Here is an 18,698-nt window from a genome sequence, read left to right as displayed (position 1 = left end):
GACAAATCCTGTTTTGTGTGCAGATGGGAGGCTGAAGATAACCTTTTAAAATCTACAGTGCTGTTGGCATCTTGCTACAGCTGGCAATGACCTCCACAGAAGCAGCTTGGCTCAAGGCTGCAGCTTATTATAGTGTGCAAAGTGACTTTCTAACGCTTATGAGCGCCACACGTGAGAAAAATCTATTTTTGAGAAAATGCTCGCTTGTAAAGGTGCGTCTTTTTGTGACGTCATGAAGGATAAACCTAATTCCTTGTGAACAAGACACCACCCCTGACCCGCCCCTGGCTCGATGAGCCCGGCTCGTGTATACGCTCACCACTTCAAAGGATGGCTTTGTTTTAGAAAAAAAAGGAGGCAGGCTTTGCTACACATGTTAAAATAATGCCTGGAGTGTCACAGTGGAACCTCGGGTTTCGTAAAAAGAACATGATGACCACAAAATAGGCATGGTCCGGTATGAGGCAAAAATATCCCGGTTTGATGGTTTCACGCTTTTACAATTAAGCTGTAAAATGTGTTCTTTTGAAACATCTTTATTGAAAAGAGAAAAATAGTCCAAACAGTCATTTTAAACGATATAACATGAGCAAAGTGGAGCATGTGTATGTAAAATAAATTAAAAAATAATGGAATTATTTTTAAATAAATACCACAAATAAAATGCAGTTCTTGATGCAGTCTACTGTGGCTAATCTATTTTCATAGTTAGAGCATGGAAAACGTGTTTACGACCTTCTAAATTATGTTTTTTTAACATTATCAAAGCCCTCTACATGAAATAACACCCCTATGGTCACCTTTACATTGGTATTACCCAATATAGTAGATATAATCTGAGAAAAAAGACATATTGGATATAAATAAGATAACAGACTAAAATGTCAGCAGTTCGTTTTTTTCTGAAGCGTACTTCCTGTGGTGGCTATTATCTCATCAATGTATTGTAATGGCAGCTTTAAATGGCTTTACACTCGTATTACCAGTATAATAGACATTATAAGAATAAATGAGCCATTTAAGACGTAAAGTAAACTCCTGCCCGTATGTGTCACATTAAATGTGCTCCCTAGGGGACCTTAGTGGTGGGTGGACATATGTGTGGAGGACAGGAAGTGACGTCAGAGATTCAGAGTTGAGTTTTAACTTATCGTGGGTTATGTCCCCAACAATAGCCTGTGGTATTATTGTGATTATGATGTTATTGTTATTGTTATTGTGTCTGTTGTGAGATCATTTAAACCTGCAATAAATGCCTGTTCTGGCAATCACGTCTGCTGCTTGTCTCACTGAACACTGACACCTTGTGGCCAATGTAGAATACTACATTCACAATTAGAATGCTTCTTCTGCCTTGTATTTGTATTTCAGCTCATTTAGTTAGTTCATTTTGCCATCTTTATGCTTGAAAATGCTTCATTTAAGCCACGTGCTTAAATATGCATTAATAATATGCGGTATTCAACCACGAAATAGCGATCCTTTGTTAATTTTTGAAGAACTGCGATAGCGTGAGGGCGCGATGTTTGAACTGCACGGTAGCAAGGGACGACTGTATTTGTATTTTACTTGGTTTAGCCATTTTTATACCTGAAAATGATTAATTTAGACCAAAACTGTAAAACTTGCAAAAACATGAATATTTTTTGAGTAATAAAAGGTTGTTGTGTTCAACCACAAACCACATACGCTAACCTAGCATGATGTTGCTGCTAAAATGGAACGTCAGTACTCTGGCATCACATAGCTATGCTACTTTTGCTGACGTTTGTGTCCTTAATGTTATGTTGTTGTACGTGATATCTGGCATCTATTGCAAATACGGAGTTGCCGTCTATATGTCAAGTGGATAAAGTCTTCCTGTTGGAGACAAACACAGCTCATTAGCATTAAAGCTGCACACGCACAAAATGGTGTGTTCCCAGTAGGGCGGACTAAAAGCACTTTTTAAAAAAGCACACCGTCTTAGTGTTATAATATTATATAGGATGCAACGGCCACTTTGATGTTTTGTCAACAAACATGCTAAGAAGTTAGATATTTCCAGAAAAAACTGCATCTCAGCTTTGTGATATTGGTGAAAATGCATATCAACTTTGCTTTTTTTTCTATTCTCCAAATATTTCAACTCTCTTCTTAAATAATCTCTGTATATTTTTTTCTCAAAAGATTATGACTTCATTCCGATGTTATTCTAAGTTTTTCCCCCAAAATAATTTTCAGAATATTACAACTTTTTAAAAAAGTTTAATATTTCAACTCTATGCTACTAAAATGACATTTTTTTCCGTATGACATTACAAGTTCATTTGCATGAAATTGCACATTTTTTCTCATTAGATACAACTTTTTCTCTTAATATTCTGATAAAATTACAGCTGTTTTTCCTTCAGTTGTTTTTTTATTTATTTCAACTTCATTGTTTTTTAATGTTCTTCTTGTAATTATGACTTTATTCCCATCATATTTTGACTTTATTCTTGTAAGAACTTTTTCTGCAACCTAATTAAAAAAAAAATAGAACTATATTCATTGTATTGTTTCTCATAATAGTAAGACTAACACTTATTTTTTGTTTAATATTTCAAATTTACACTGTTCAACATTTTTTTCCCTCCCCTTTTTAAAAGGTTATTCTCCTAAAATTACGACTTTTTCTTTTTTTCCTCCCCTCCTAATAATTTGAATTTATTCTCAAAAAATTACTAAAATAACTCATTTTCAGAACGTGCCGTGGGCCAATAAACAAATAGCTGTGGGCCACAAATGGCCCCCGGGCCGCACTTTGGACACCTGTGCCTTTGATGAACAATGTCATCACAAAATAGATGCAACCAGGATGTCAGTGATAAGTTAGGCATACGGCGACTTAGTAGTTAGAATTGAATTAGAGCAATGACAAGTTTGCTTGCAAACATACAAACAGGTTTATACCCCGGTTACATAACATATATGCATATTACCGTACCACCCTTTGAAGACCTCACTGCAATTAACTACATGATAAGTGACTTCACCGAATTAGTCAGCCACACACACCTCTCTTAAAACGAAGCAAAGCAGTCACGTTTTAGTCTCTTGACTCTGACTTTGGCAAAACTGTTTCGCAGGAAAGAAGGCGACTCACCAGTTCTCCGTCGGAGTTCGTGAGCAAATAAACCAAGAAGGAAGCAGCAGCAGCAGATCAGACGAGAAGTCAGCTAAGTGCGTCATATGTCATCAAAAATAAAGGGAAAGGGGAAAAAAACACAGCGTGTCCTTGTTGGCTGTCGTGGTCATCAGAGGCAGACATGACATGATATTAAATAGAAAAAAATCCTCCCCCAGTCAGTGGAAGCGTTTTATCTCTTTCATCCTCTCTCCTCCATCGTGTCCTCAATGTTCCCACCCGACATTATGACGCGCGCCTGTGCGTGAAGAAGTGGTATATTTCTTTTTTTTTTTATATAAATGCATATTATTGCTATTAAAGCACAGCAAACCACAAAACTACTCGTGACAGCAACAGAGGCTAACCACAGACACACTAAGTCATTTACCTTGGCTGAGCTGGACTGATTTGTGACGTCAGAAATGGGGTGTCCAAACTTTTACACCTTGCTAAAAAAAAACATTTAAATGTATGAAATGTAATAGACTTCTATCTATTAAATTTAAAATATATTATTATTCTAATTTATAAGTTTTTAAAAATCCTTTACTTATTTATGTTTTATCACATTTAAAATTAAATGCAAACTATTCACAATGCTTCACTTTTAAAAAATCTATTTTTTTCTCAAAATTCTACACACAACACCCCATAATGATAAAATAATGTATTCTTTTTTTATTGTTTTCAAATGTATTTAAACATTTTTAAAATAACAAATCACATGTAGAATTTATTAAATCTAATAGATTTCTACATAATATATTAATTTTTGCAGTCAATTTGAATGTAATAAAATGTAAACTACTGTATTATATTGATTTGAATGATTATTTGTTATTTATATTGTATTTATGTATTACTATATTGTTTATATTTTTATATTATATTTATGTATTACTACTATTATTATTTCTTTATTTATTTGTAGTTATTTTTAATAACATATTTAGTTACTTTATTGATTTATTTATATTTTATTACATTTAAAATCCATAAAATGTTGATTTATTAGAGGTTCCACAATAGTGTAGAGTGCAAAGCATTCACAGTACTTCACGCTTATAAGTTCATTTCTAGATCACAACTCGTACACAAGGTAATTCAAAGTGCTTTACAGACAAGAAGGGTAAAATCACTTCCTGAAATCATTCCATAAAACATCACTTTAAAGTCATTACGTAAACTTCCATAAATTATTCCGTCAACCAAAAAAGATTAAGAATGACGAGTGCAGATAAAATACTTTCAGTTGTCACATGCACAGTTGAATGGAAGTGTTTTCTGCTTGGACGTGAACTTTGCCAACGTTGAGGATTGTCGCACATCTTCTGGAAGACTATTCCAGATTTTGGCAGCATAAAACTGAAACGCAGCCTCGCCGTGTTTAGTCCTGACTCCGGGCACCCGTAGGAGACCACTCCCTGAGCTTCTCAAAGCTCGAGATGGTTTATAGATATGGCTCGAACATGTCAGACATGTACTTTGGCGCGAGACCAGGAAAAGGCTTGTCCACAAGCAGAGCTGTTTTAAAGTCTGTTGTCTGAGTGACAGGAAGCCAGTGCCGAGACCTGAGTACTGGACTATTATGGTCATATTTCCGGCTTCTAGCCAGGACTTGAGCAGCAGCATTCTGGATGTACTGCAGCTGTTTTCCAGCTCGTTTAGTGAGCCCGGTGAGAAGGCCGTCACAGTAGTCCAGCCTGCAGGAGACTAAAGGCATGGATTAGTCTCTCTAAATCTGGCTTTAACACTATTCCCTTGATTTGATGTTTTTTAGCTGATGATGTGATTGATTTAATGTGGCTGTTAAAGTCCATTATTACCCCCAGATTTCTAACTTGATGATAAGGTTTTAGAGAAAGAGTCTCAAGGTGTTTCTGTGGGCCAGAGACAATGACTTCACTTTTGTCTGAGTTTAGCTGGAGGAAGTTGTTTTGCATCCACACACTGATCTGTTTGATGCAGTGACAAAGTAAATCTGTAGGACCATGTTCACCTGCCATCAGTTGCACGTAGAGCTGAGCGTCATCTGCATAGTTGTGGTAGGACACAGTGCAGCTGCGTATGAGCTGGCCTAAAGGAAGCATGTACAGACTGAGCAGTAGGGGTCCCAGGATTGACCCCTGGAGAACCCCACAGGTCATAGCCATTTGCTCTGGGACACATTTACCAATTCCAACCAAGTAGTTCCTGTCCTCCAGATAGGACTTGAACCACTTAGAGCAGTGCCAGAGATTCCCACCCAGTTTTCTCACCTCTGTGATAGGATCACACGTGAGACTTTCCCTGCATCTGTGCTCAGACAGATATCATTTGTCACCTTGATCAGAGCTGTCTCAGTGCTGTGGTGGGGCCTAAAGCCTGATTGGAAAGTGTCAAACACATTGTTAGACAGGAGAAAGTCAGTAAGCTGTTTTAGACAACCTTTTCTAAGACTTTTCCCAAGAATGGCAGGTTTGATTTGGGCCGATAGTTGTTCAGCACTGTGGCATCAAGACTCTTCTTCTTCTTCTAATGACAGCAGTTTTTAGGGCATTTGGAAATGTTCCAGTCTGAAGTGAGTTAATTAGATGTGCGAGTTGTGGTAGCAAACTGCTCAGCACAGACTTTAAATCTAGTGTGTAACTCATCGAGGGAGCACTTTGATGGGCTCAGGCTGCAGATGATCTCTTCAGCGCTTTTGTCAATGACGGGTGGGAAACGTGTCAGGGGTCTCGCCGGCTGCAGAATAGTATTTTGTGTAGTGGAAATGATTGCATTTTTTATTGTCATTCATTTTTCCTCAGAATTCCACACACAACACCCCACAATGACAACATAATTTCTTTATACATTATTAGATATTACAGTTGTTATTTATACATATTATTATTTTTTTATGTTTGCAAATGGGCCACACAGTCAGGAGATCGGGAAGAATCTGGTTTCGAATCTCCACTTGGGCATTTCTGTGTGGAGTTTGCATGTTCTCCCCGTGTGTGCGTCGGTTTCCTCCCACATTCCAAAAACATGCATGTTAGGTTAATTGGAGACTCTAAATTGTCCATAGGTATGAATGTGAGTGTGAATGGTTGTTTGTCTATATGTGCCCTGCCATTGGCTGGCCACCAGTCCAGGGTGTACCCCGCCTGTAGCCCAAAGTCAGCTGGGATAGGCTCCAGCATACCCGCGACCCTAGTGAGGATATATGACAAAGAAAATGGATGGATGTTTGCAAATGTATTTTAAAAAAGTCACATGTGCATAAATATTCCCAGCCCTCGGTCATTACATTTATACCACATGACCATATGACCATATGATTATATCATATGACCACCACCTGTGTCACCATCAGGTTTTTCGTCACCTCCATGACTAAGGTCAGGTTTAGACGTCCGGCCAGCTCTCGGAAGACTTCCGGTGGTTCCAAAATTGGTACCTTATACAGACAGGTGTCTGTTTTTGCCAAACGTGTCCAATCAACTGAACACACAGCAGGACTCCAATGACGCTGTCGAAAAGACGTTCAGTGGAAACAGGGTGCGCCTGAGCTCAATTCTCAGCTCCATGACCGTGAATACTTAAGCACACATGATTTCTTGGTTTAACCATTTTTTTTAATACATTTGCAAATGTTTCAAAAAGACTTTTTCACGCGGTATTGTGTGTAGAATTTTGAAGAGAAAAATGAACTTACTCCATTTCGGCAAAAGGCTGTAATGTAAAATGTGAAAAAAGTGAAGCGTGCTGTCCAATTACTATAATGTATTACTTTTTGTTGTAACGGAGGGAAGAGAAAACAAACTCAGTGGTGAGACAGTATTCATTGTGGGTGTTTTGTACACATTTCTTTTGAGATTTTGCCTCGATCCAATACATGAGCTGTATCCAAAATCCTGCCTCTCTGTTCTTGATATTTTGACGTTTTTTATATCACATTTTAAGGCAAGTGGTGGCTTGCACCTCACTATTGGGATTTGGACCGAAAAACAACACACGCTTTCAAAAAAAAAATAAAAAATGTGTTCTGCAGATAATAAATTCCAAAGTGTATCCAAAGCTGTGTGAATTATGACTATTCTTCATCCAGACAAACAGCGGGATGTCAAGCCTTCATTTGTGTGCAGACGTTGCTTGAATATGCATGTCAGGGATTTTTCTTTTTGCTTGCAAATGGAAAACACAGGAGCAGCTTATTAGACACTACATTGCATCTAATTATTACAACAATGCACCAACAAAAGGCCTCAAGTTGACACGGTAAACCCCTCCCTGTGACTAGCATAGACTAGCATAACTAGCTATGTGAGCTGAAGTGCTAATATTACACTCACATTTTAACAGCAACATCATGCTAGGCTAGCTTGAATAAAAACCTAAATGGTCTAGCTTACATCTCCCATGTCTATAGCTGACTGACGGATGGTTTTCAGAGCTCCATGCGCCATTTTAAGGCGCGTGGCGAAGCCTGCCTTTTTTGTTTTTGTTCATCATGACTTTGTTTCCCACGTTTGGTGCTCCTAAACAGCATTGCCAAACGTACGATAATTATTATTTGTGGCAGTTTAGTTCCAACAGTGCTTTTAGTGTATTTCAATGTAAAACTGCATTACAAGCTGTAGAAATGTTTTACTGTAGCAGATGGTCCTTATTGAGGACGTACGATAATCTTCCTCAAAGTGCGATCATTTTAACCTCCTGGTGCAATAATTTAATCTGGCAACACTGCTCTCGGGACACATCATCATTAAAACGCCACTTTTGCAAAATAGGGGCATGTGAAAACATTGGCTGTATCACAGCCGGCTGGCCCATTGGGCAACATAGAATCAGGAAAAAGTTGACCTTCAATATAGTTATATTAAAAGTAGTAATTGCTATGAACTCTTAAAATGAAAATATATAATTGCAAATTATAACAAATAATTCTCCTCGTGCCCATCATTTATTTTGTATATAGTTGTATATAGGTATTTTATATAGCTTCATTGTATTTGTTTATTGTATATAGCTGTAAATATAGTGTATGTAGTGTAAATGTTGCTTAAATACAGAGGTATTGAGTGCAAACTGCGGTTATTTAAATTGTTTGATGTTGATTGTTGTATTTATAATTTATTACAATGATTTATTTACAGGATTTTATTTTGTGGTAAGGGTATTATTATTATGATTATGATGATTATTATTATTATTCTGATTATTATTATTATTATTATTATTATTATTATTGTTCTGATTCTTCTTCTTCTTCTTCTTCTTATTTCTTAGTAGGATTTTTATTTTTAAGGGTATTTATCATTTTATTATTTTATTATCTATTCACATATTTAGAGGATTTTTATTTATTGGTAAGGGCATTATTATTATTGTTGTTATTTGTTGAATTATTTGCAGGAGTTTTATTTTGTTGTAGGGGTATTTATGATTAGTATTATTCGTATTTTTTATTATTATTATTTATTCACTTATTTACAGGGTTTTGTATTGCATGGTAAAGGTATTTATTTATCATTATTATTATTAATTCACTTATTTATAGGATTTTTATTTTGTGGGAAGATATTTTTTATTATATTATATAGTATTATATTATTGGGTTTTTTTGTATTTTTATTTTCTTTTTTCTTCTTCCTATATTATTATCACCATTATTCTATTTATTTATTTACATTGTAATTATTTTTTATATTTATCTGTAATTTGTTAAGCATGTACTGTAAATGTCGATTTGTGTTGCGTTCCTGTTTCTGTTCCGTCACTGAAGGTTTTATGACGGAGTACAAATGAGCGTACTCGCCATTATGTGCTATGGGAAACGAGGACGTGGAGGAGTGCGGAGGTTGCGTCGTACAGTGATGCATGTAACTTCGTACAACAGGAATTTCAAGTTACAGTCGGGGTCAACATTTTTTCAAGTTCACAGCAGGAGTTGGAATGCCATAATGAGGCCTTAAAAATGAAATACAGACGTATTGAATATTCAGAAATGTCTCTGTCAAAGCAGGGTAGTGAAATTGACATCCCGGTGCTGATTTCAATAGTGAATAGTCGTAAATCAAACTTTGGATAGACTTTTAATGGGGTTCTGCAGAAGGGCCAACCGGGGTAGAGATGTTTATTATCTGCAGAACACATTTTTAAAGCGTCTCTGCTTTTTCCATCAGCCTCGGGATTGTTGAGAGAATAAACACATAAAGTTAATCTCTGCAGTCACGCACCAGGCGAGGATGCAAAAAATGAATGCTGACTCGGCAGTAAATACCGCCACTGTATTTAACACGCACCTGTTGCTTGAAGCACAAAATTATCATTATATTTATTCTACCCGGCAACGTGTTTTTAAGGCCGGTGCTATTAATACCAGCGTCCAAGGTGACTCGCGTTTCAGCCCGGCCTCCGTGAATTAATTCACCATCGCCCCGATGACCCGGCAGCACAAGGGCCGCGACCCCGATGACCCGCCCGTGCCGCACGAGAAAAGGGTAATGAGATTAGCTGTGCGTGCGAAGGGTTGACTGTCGCTTGTGACGTGTCCTCTCCGGGGCTTTCAGGACCCGTAGTCCATGTGACAAAAAAAAAAAGACGCCGCGGTTAGACGAGGCCAGGATTACTGCGAGGAGGGGTGACTGGGTTCGCAGAGATGAAGGCAGGGGAAATGACTTCAAATGTAATACCAGGGCCAACATCCTGCTCCTTTCTGCGTGGTATTTATGGCAACAGGAGCTCCCAGGCTCCCCCTTCAGGTGGCAAGCGCCACTTACTTTGAAGCGACTCACGTGAAAACGCTGACGAAGTCAAAGTGATAAATATTTGAGGGTGGACACTTGGATTTTCACCCAAAATGTGGTTCAAAACTGAATGAAAATGTGAAAACATGAAAAAGCAAGACATATTCAATTAAGCATTTTGAAGCATAAAAGTGGATAAATGATTTAAAATACAAAAGAAGACGAATTCAAAGATGTTGTGATGATGTGTAGCAGTCTACACTCGTCACTAGGTGTCAGTAAAGTTACACTGATGAGACAATAGCCACCGCAGGAAGTACTGTACATAATAGGAAGTTAAAAAAAACTCCCCCAATGCTAACATGTGAGTCTATATTAGGCCTTATTTATGTCTGAAATGGCTTATTTACTGCTATTATGTCTACTATATTAGGTAATAGCAGGGCAAAGATGACTATTGGGGTGTTATTTCCTGTCTAAAGGGCTCTAATAATGTTAAAAACTGTACAGTCATCCCTTGTTTATCACCGTTAATTGGTTCCAGACTGAGCGAGCTTCCGCAAAGTAGGATTCAATATTAATAAAGTGAATATTTTCATAGGTAGAGCATAGAAAAGTTGTTTATGACTTTCTAAATACAGGTTTTAACATTATTAGAGCCCTGTAGACCCAAAATAACACCCCAATAGTCACTTTTTGGCCGTTTCCAAACGGGAATACTGAGATTGTTTTTTGGCGGTCGGAAAAAATTTGCGTCCATACTGATTAGTAAATGGTTACATCCCGACGGAAACGGATCACTGAGTGAAAACGATGTAAGGCAAAAGGCACACCTACAATGAACAGACACGCAGACGGAACCACGTGACACACCAGACTAGAGAAGAAGTCCGTCATCTTCCGCTTTCCAAGCCTCGTCTCGACTTACGACAAAGTGGAATTACATGTGCGTCATTTTGGGAGTATAAGACAAGAAAATGCCGGGAGAATGTCAACTGAGGTGAGTCATGATACTCGAAATATTCAGACTTTATGTCGGCTTGTCGTCAAAGCTCACCTCTGGTCACGTGACAGCAACGGGTCGCTGACGTCATCGTTTAAAAAAAGAGTCTTTATGTTGAAAAAAGACATTTTCAGGGCACCCAGAACGCCGTTTCCGTGTAGATGAAAGGCTGAAACGATAAAATACTTTGCGGTTTCGACCCGAAAACGTTAGCCACTTGCACAGGCTACGGTATCACTGCAGGGACATAAGAGATGGTTTCCGCTTGCACAGCCAGCTAGCATGCTAACAAGTTAACCTCTCCAATTTGCTTATTCTAACCTTAAGAAAATGTTTTAAACGGAGTGGGGAAGAAGGACAAAGAAGCCAAAAACGTGCCTCTTCCACACGGAATGTGAGGAGAACCTTTTATTCACTGGATCTCAGCCATTGCATGTCGGTTCGGCTCTGCTGGCTCAGTAGCCAGTCTCCATGCAGTGTCATGTGATCTAACATCATGCCTCATAACATTAGCGACCACAGTACGACATATACATTTTCTTTCAATATTTTTTGACTAATAACAGGCCATAGTCAACCACAAAACATCAATCATTTATTCATTGATATATATATTTTTAAAAGCAATATAGTGAGGGAGGGATATTCGAACCGAGAAATAGCGAGGGACGCAATCTTACTTCACGAAAATCACTTATTAGAGTCGGGTCTGGAACCAATTACTATTTTCCAAGCTATAAGTCGCTCTGGAGTATAAATCGCACCAGCCAAAAAATGCACAAGAAAAAAACATATACAGTAGTACCTCGCATAACGTAAATTCCACTGAACATAAAGAATTTATGTAAAGTTTTTGCATCGTATTACGTAAGAAATTCCATACAACGTAAAGCGTCAAGTCGGTGCCAGTTCAGAAATTTGATTTGAATAGCTCGCGCGACAGAGAGAGGGAAACATTTTCCATGACTAACAGAGTACACTTGCTACACGCTCTCATTGGCTGATTATCGGGGCACCGCCTACACTCTCACCTCATTGGCTGACTTATACAGCGCGTACGTGAGTTTGTGTAAGAGACAGGCTTCTCCCTTCAACCTCCTTCCTCTTCGTAGTCGCCCTTAAACTAGTTGATTGTTTTTGTTTTTCAGTTTTATTCATTTACAGTAATCTTATTTATTACCTTATTTTATATTGGAATGTTACTCTACTATGTTTATGCTAACGTTTTCTTATATTTTCCCACCATATTTGGTGGACTTTGAATATTTTGAAGTGCCAAAGGGGTGAGTTTGGGAAGATCTTGGAACGGATTAGGCTATTTACATGTATTTTACGCTTCGTATAACGTAAAAACGGAACGGATTATTTACGTTGTATAAGTCACACTGGACTATAAGTCACATTTTTAGGGGGAAATTTATTTATCAGAGACCAAGAACAGACATTTCATCTTGAAAGGCAAGTTATACTAATAACAATAAAATGGAGGACAATAGGCTAAATAGGCGTCTGTTAACGTAACATATTACCAGTTATTCAGATAACTATAGCCTAAACAACACAACATAACTAGCTTACTTGCATAACTAGCTTACTTGCAGCTTGTGATCTGCACAATACGATTTTCTTTTTGGGGACGTTTGTGTTCCGTCTTTCTCAGTTGTCTTTATAAGTTGAGGCTTACATTGCAAAGTTTCAGTGGCACTGGAGTGGTAGGAGTAGCAGATACTAGCACTCAAGCCTAGAGCGCCCTCGTGCGCCTCTCAGTGTGAGAAAAAACGAATATAAGTTGCAGGACCAGCCAAACCATGAAAAAAAATGCGACTTATCGTCCAGAAAATATGGTAACTGTTTCATTAATGAGGGATTACTGTATAGTAATATTATATTGCATTGTATCTTATCAGATCAGCAAGTTTGGCTTTTTCTTTGGCTTTTTTGTATTTGTAGACCTTTTTGCATGCTCTGACGATAATGCAAAAGCATTTTAATGCATTAAAAAGTAACCTAATACAGTATTCCATTTTGTTGTAGGCTATTGCTAATAAAATGATGACCTCTAATGGCTTTTTTTTCAACCTGGAGTTCTGTTTTTGTTTTAAGAATTGAAAAGACTGTGAGATATTTTGCAACAAAAAAAAAATTCTGTGCATAAAACAGTACAAAACATGATTTCTCATTACAGGAATTCACCCTTTTTTTGTGGATTGTCAGAGATGGATTGTCGATTCACTGAATTAGATTCTGCTAGCTGACGACTGGCTAACTACCCTATGCTAGTGGTAAGTGACTTTATTTACGCACTCCTCATCCGTCATCAAACTTAAGTGTTGACTTTTGTTCTAATGTAATCATTTTTGCTGTGGCAAATTTCTGCTTCAGCGTAATAATAATAAAATGTTAATAAAATGTGATGTAAAAACATTGCCTGTGCAGTTGGCAGCAGTTTGCCTTGTTTGACTCTGTAAAACCGCATTGACGCAAATATAAGATGTAGTTTTCCTTCGAAAAAAGTCTGAAAAAACGTCTCGGGAAATGTATACATGTGTAGCCCGCCTGGCTCAGCCACCTGGGTTCGGACGAAGGTCCACAGAAAGAGAGTCGAGAGTGCTAGCCATCGAGCTAAAAGCCCAAAATGTCAACTCGATGTCCAGCATGACTTTTAAGATGCAAGGTTTACCGACGTACATCTGCACGGCTACACTGGCTGGCATCCGTTACACGTGCAAAACAACAAACGGCCTCCCCCGAGCTTTTCTTCCTGTCACTCATACACACACCAGTGAGAGATGCAGTGGCGGCCATGTTTTTCAACCAATCTTGCTCAAATCTGACGTACATGTGCTTGTCTATACCCTAAACGTGCGGAACAAATTTGACTGCGATTGGGCTAAATGCCCCTAAAGTTACTGTGGGTCAGAAATTTCACACAGATACACAAATACATGAGATCATACTAAGACTGCACATTTTCCTAGTTTCTGCATGTAAACAATGCATTGAAGACTCCAGGAATGAACACCAAAAGCTGAGAAAGTAAGATATAGGAGTCTTGGCCACAACAATTGTGCGACGAGGCCTGAATGCCACAAACTCCTCCTGTGTGAGCCGTGAGCCGCAGACAATGACTTCTCTCATTGGGCCTGATCGAGAGTCCAGACACAACACACTTAAAAATGCAAAACCGCTGCATGTTTAAGTTAAAGCTCCCGGCTCCTTCAGTGTCCCTAGCTTCCTTCAGACGGCCCCTAAGCTGTTTTCCCTTCGATGCTCCTTGACCTCACACCGTGTGGAGGTTCTTTGCTAAGAGTCATGCTTATTTGTCAACAATCACACAAAGAAAGTATTCTCCCTCTACGGCGTGCAAGCTTCTCTGTGTGTTTGGAGCCGGAAAGCAACGCAGTTTTTCCCCAAAACACGTTTGAACATCCAAAGTGGAAGTCGAGAACACCATGCTCACTAACCATAAAGGGTAATAAAGCTGCTTATAGAGAACCTTGCACATTTGTGATATGATTATTCTCCCAAAATAGGCATTTTTTTTCCTGCAGAAAACACATCATTCACTCTAAGTCAGTAATGATTCAAAAACATGTGATAATGCAAGTAAAATATACAGAATACGTGTAAAGGCTCACCGTTTTTACATTTTTATGTTTTTATGCTTCATAGATCATGTTTTTTCGCCAAGCATTGGGATGTCACTCTTTGTTCAGCGGTCCTTGAACACACCGAAGTGACGTGAGGCAAAGCGAAAGTGAAACACATAACTTTTTCCGACACCGACCGAGCTTTAGAAAATGTTTCACATGTTTACAGTATATCTTTATCCTTCACTGATAATGTTTTTTCGGCAAGCGTTGAGATGTCGCACATTGTTCAGCGGTCCGTGAACACACCGTAGCTCAAGTTGTACATGTTTATGTATTTGTGCTTATCTGTTAATTTTTTTTCACCCAGCACTAAGAGGTCACTCTGCCCTTGAACGCCCCACAGTTACATAAGGCAAAGCAAAAGTGAAACATAACTTTCTGCGAAGCTACCGCAGCTTTAAAAAATGTTTTACGTTTGCATCGTTTTGCTTCACTGGGAATGTTTTGTGCCAAGTACTGAGATGTCGCACTTTGTTCGGCGGTCCTTGAACGCACCAAATTTCAATTTTTACATGTTTACGTTTTTATGCTAAACTGTTGATGTTTTTTAAACCAAGTGTTGTGATGTCACGCTTTGTTCAGCAGTCCTCTAACACAGGGATCCCCAAACGTTTTTGACCCACGGACCGGCTTGTGTTCCCACAAATCTCCCGCGGACACGCACACGCACGCGCACAATGGACATGCATCAAGTGAGACGGATGTAACAGAGAGAATCTGGCCACTTTTCAAAATAAAACATAAAAAAATGAAATAATGGAAATTTTTTTTTCTTTCTGTGCGGCCCGGTACCAAATGACCCACAGCGGCCCGGTACCAAATGACCCACAGCCCGGGCGTTGGTGACCACTGCTCTAACACACCAAAGCGAAAGTGAAACTTAACTTTCTCCAACACTGTCGTAGCTTTAAAAAATGTTTGACATGTTTATATCTTTATGCTTCACTGATAATGTTTTTTCCACACGCATTGAAATGTCGCTCTTTGTTTGGCGATCCTCTATCATACGCCATAGTTACATTTTTACATATTTATGTCTTTATGCATGACTGATTATGTTTTTTCGCCAAGCATTGGGAGGTCGCTCTTTGCTCGGCGGCCCATGAACACACCACAGTTACGTGAGGCAGAGCAAAAGTGAAACTTAGAACTTTCTCCGACACTGCCGCGGCTTTAAACATTTTTTATATTTTTATGCTTCATTGATAATGTTTTTTCGCCATTTCACACTTTGTTTGGGGGTCCTTGAATGCATCATAGTTAAATTTTTTTTCCATATTTGTCGTTATGCGTCACTGGTGTTTTTTCGTCAAACGTTCAGATGTCACTCTTTGTTCAGCAGTCCTTGAATGCACCATAGTCTTACATGCCTTTACGCTTCACTGATAATGTTTTTGCACATTGTCGGCAGTCCTTGAACGCGTCATGGTTTCATTTTTACATGTTTGTCTCTATGCTACCAGCCCACAATTTTTGCTGTGTGTCTGGGTCTGTATGTTAGTTGTCCAGTGCAGCTCTTAAGGTGTCAGGGAGTGATGTTCCTTCATTGTTGGAGATGAGCTAAACCATGACTTTTATCATTAGATCATTTTGAACTCGAACAAGAACCCAAACTGGCACCTTGTCGCCAACTTTCCTCACATTCCCAAGGAAAATATGTTCATTAAATTCCCAGCGGGGGAGTCGGGAGGGGCTTTGCCCTGTCATGGAGGCCAACAGATGCATGAACGACTCAATACGCGTCTGGATTTGGAGTCGGAGGGGGAAAAAGGCGTGGGAGACAATGGCGACCGAGGCAGCTCTGGCGAGCTTTCACTCCAAACAAAATCTCATTGTTCCCGTTTTCCACAGTTAGGGGGTTTGGCATTCCCTCGCCCGCCCCCTCGCTCCTAGTGCGGTTGCTACCTCGGTCTGTGCGGTGCTGTTATCGAGGCCGGTAATTAAACAGGGCTGCTTCTCTGTTTCTGTGGCGCTAAAGGGGGTGAGGAAGGAGGGAGCGTCGCCTCATGAAACACACTTTTGAGTCCAGACACCACTTGATGAGGGATTATCCGCTGGCAGAGGCATGCCGTACTTCCCATCCATGATCCCGCTGGTGGACCCGGAGCTACCTTTCCTGCGACTTCTTCATAAACACCACGGAAAACAAACAGCAAGATAACGGAAAGTTGTGTCCTCCATTTGGACATCATAACTTGTGAAAAGCGGTGAAAAACACTTGGACATGATATGTATTTAAGGCAGCGGCAGCTCCGAGGCTCCCCCTACAGATGTGAAATGGAATTGGTGCTAAGCCCTGAACATTCTGGGATTTTTTTGTGGTTAAAATGCCTAAAAAAAGTTAGACCCAAAGTAAAAGTAAAACTGTCCTTGCCATGTGGATATAAAAAATAAAATTAAAAAAATAGTATTTTACACAAGTTTTTCTAAAGCTCCGATCAGGTGTTCGAAAGATGTGCCGTTTGGACACCTTTGGTTAGAATCTTTACTAACTCGATTCGATTCCCGACACTGTATCGTGCGACCCTCCTATTAGCTCTTTATGAGATCTTTATGCTTCTGTGTAGTCACTACGCCGTCTCTTCTGATGCCGCGTCATGAGCCTTTAAACGTTCTCCGTCGGAGGCGAGTGTGGGCCGTGCAATTGTCCGTCAGAGTGCCAGGGACGGTGTTTTTTGGCAAATCAACTTGCTGAGAAACCATGACGCTGGTCCACTATTTAGCCTGTTAGCTTCCTTTGTCGCTAAAGAACAATGGCAACAAATGCGACATGGAGAGTTGTACTGGAAATGGAACTAATCGGTGTATTACAACGCTTTTATTGTGAATGTTGATCCGAAATCAGTGTAGAAGCCTTATAAAAAGGCTTAAGAAACATATGGGAACAGGTGTGGCTCGTTGCTCCGCCAGGAGGACAATACGCTGAAGGAAACTACATACCAGGGGTCACCAACCTGCTGCCCGCGGGCATCAGTTAATAATGTGGGAACACGAGAAAGAAAAGTATGAAACATAAAATGTGAGTTGTGGATGCCAGCATTTTGTGAATGTTTTGGTAAAACAAGCGTATTTGATATGTTTGGGTTGAAATAAGGTATGAAAATCATTTCTACAAAAATGATAGCTCTCCACTGCTATATGTATGTAGCGTTACCCGAAATAGTTTTTGTGGCTCCAAGTTATTTCATTCTTAAGTTAGATAATGATTTGGAGTGCATGAGAAAATGGGAAGCAAGACGTAGCTGTCTTTTAATGATTCCTTTTGACTTATTTCAGTGTTTTTTTATTTACTTTATTATGTATCTATTGTTATTTTAAATGTATTCTAGTTTTTATCGTCTTATTTGTGCCACAGCTGTAGTTTACCTCGTCATGCATGTTTGCATACAAAAAGTGTCACCCAAAAGTCCATAAAGTTTATTTTATGGCAAGCGTGCATTCTTGACCTATCGGCTTGTTATTCCTGGGAGGTTGGCCTGTCATTTAACGGACACCTCGGCCAAGCGGCGTCCATCCTGGCGGTTTTATGTTTCTCTCTGTCAAAACGCTTAACAACCTGCTGGCGACGGCGCGCCGCGAGCGACACATCTCTTCTGACTCGGCACGTTCCAAGATAAGCTGCAGACTTTTCAAAGGCGCTCTGAAACGCTTCAGCCCAAATATTGTGTTCCTCTCCAAACAACTTTGTTGAAAAAAACAGACCCTGACCTTTTTAATATGCACAACCTGAGGTGGGCGATGAAGGACGTGTTGTTGAGATGGTAATTTGGGCGAGTGAGGAAGCGTAAGAAAACATCTCAAAAGCCGCACAGTGCGGGGATGTTAGCAAATATCGGCTTTGGCTGCTAGCGTGTACTGCTAATAATTACCCGAGCGCATTCAATAGGACAAACATCAACAGTTTGGGTTGCTGGTGTCTGAAATAAGAGACTTGAATTTGCCCCAAATGAGACCACAAAGAGCAGAGTGGCGATGATATAAAGCAGCAGCGTCATTTAATACCACTTTTTAACGCTACCTTGCTTTCTTCTAACTGACATCTTGCTTTATGCTTTTCCCGCAAGATTTGCAAGCAAATGTTGGCTTCTGCACCACATGAAGGCCCTCGTTTCTTCTTGTGGAAAAATGACAAAGACAAAAGTAAATCAACTTGAAATGCTCCATCTGCTTTGGAG

General features: G+C 39.3%; 1 long non-coding RNA gene across 1 annotated transcript in view; it reads right to left on the bottom strand.

Moving 5' to 3' along the window:
• Positions 1–3,529, bottom strand: part of LOC129181168 (uncharacterized) — a 58,103-nt gene extending 54,574 nt beyond the window's left edge. Inside the window, exon 1 of the long non-coding RNA XR_008570380.1 lies at positions 3,128–3,529. This is a non-coding gene — a long non-coding RNA (uncharacterized LOC129181168). The remainder of the gene's footprint in view (positions 1–3,127) is intronic.
• Positions 3,530–18,698: the final 15,169 nt, after the last annotated feature.

The sequence above is a fragment of the Dunckerocampus dactyliophorus genome, chromosome 5 (genome assembly GCF_027744805.1).
Source record: "Dunckerocampus dactyliophorus isolate RoL2022-P2 chromosome 5, RoL_Ddac_1.1, whole genome shotgun sequence".
Taxonomy (NCBI): domain Eukaryota; kingdom Metazoa; phylum Chordata; class Actinopteri; order Syngnathiformes; family Syngnathidae; genus Dunckerocampus; species Dunckerocampus dactyliophorus.
Note: the sequence above shows the minus strand (reverse complement) of the source record. Positions and strands in the feature narration are given on the sequence as shown.